The sequence below is a fragment of the Helobdella robusta genome, assembly GCF_000326865.2.
Source record: "Helobdella robusta unplaced genomic scaffold HELROscaffold_13, whole genome shotgun sequence".
Lineage (NCBI taxonomy): Eukaryota > Metazoa > Annelida > Clitellata > Rhynchobdellida > Glossiphoniidae > Helobdella > Helobdella robusta.
This window is the reverse complement of record NW_008703718.1, coordinates 238,836-240,267: the sequence shown is the minus strand read 5'-3', so window position 1 is coordinate 240,267 and position 1,432 is coordinate 238,836.

Here is a 1,432-nt window from a genome sequence, read left to right as displayed (position 1 = left end):
TTTTTTATGTTGTTGGTCTGAGAGAAGCTTGGAGGCATTCAATAGCTTATTTTTATACAAATAAATTATCATCTCACAAGTTGAAAGATTTTATAGAGAAAGCCATTGATAAGATACATAATGCTGGAGTTAGGGTAAACAACATTTGTTTTTCTTAAAGATATGTTAAAATTTTTATACATTATATTTATTTTTTAGGGTTTTTTCACTGGTAATGGATGGGTTGGCCACTAACGTTTCGGCATGTGGATTGCTTGGATGCTTTCACATTTCCAAACATGCAAACAAGTTTCTTGTCCCCATCAATCGGCCAGAAAATATATATCATATTTGATGCATGCCACATGCTGAAATTAATGAGGAATATGTTTCATTCTTATATGATATTTTATAATAATAATCCAATCAAATGGAATCATATCGTAAACTCAGTTAATTATCAGCAACAAATCAAAATGAAACTAAAAAATAAATTAACCAAAAATCGTGTAAATTTTGAAAAGCATAAGATGAAAGTTAAATATGCACCTTGAGTCTTTAGTTGCTCTGCGGCTAAATCATTGGAACTCTTAAACGGATTTTATGTTTTTTTCTGACGTTTCTGAAACAATAGCTTTTGTGAAAAACATCAATGATCTTTTCCATATATTGAACAGCAAACTGATACTAGATAGAGAATGGAAGCAATCCATTACAAAGAGCAACCTGACAGCCACTATAGATAAACTCTATGAAATGAAAGCCTACTTACTAAGTTTGAAAAATTTAGATGGTGTTACATTTACAAAACTCAAAGGTTTTTTTTTATATATCTCAATATCTAAACTAAAACTTAATTACAAATAATTTCAGAAAAATGTGCATAATTGGCTTGGACAATTGACATATCCCTCAAAAGGAGTATTAAAAGTAAAACGATACATTTATTTATTTTCTGGTAAAAACAATAAATTTTAATGATTTTCAGATTTGCCAAGAATCAAATTATTGTTTTAAGAAAAAACTTGTAATTGAAAGCAACATACTTCCACAATGTGTCAAAGAAGATTTATTTAACATGGAAAATCATTTCAATGATGTACGGAATGCAAATCACTATTATGAATTAATAAAAAAATAATAACATCATGTACAACTTAAGACGTTTTAAGTTAACTAAAGAGTTTTCTATCAACATGCAGTTTTAATAAAAGTAAATTAAATAATAAAATGCAACGAAAATTATACTATTTAAATTTATTAAATCAATTGTTTTATTGAATTTGTACAGTGCTTCTAATAGATTACATCAGAAGCAAATTCTACAACCTTAGTTTTATCTTTATATATATATATATATATATATATATATATATATATATATATATATATATATATATATATATATATATATATTTCACTTTTCAAGATAGTGAAAGATAAATTTATAATA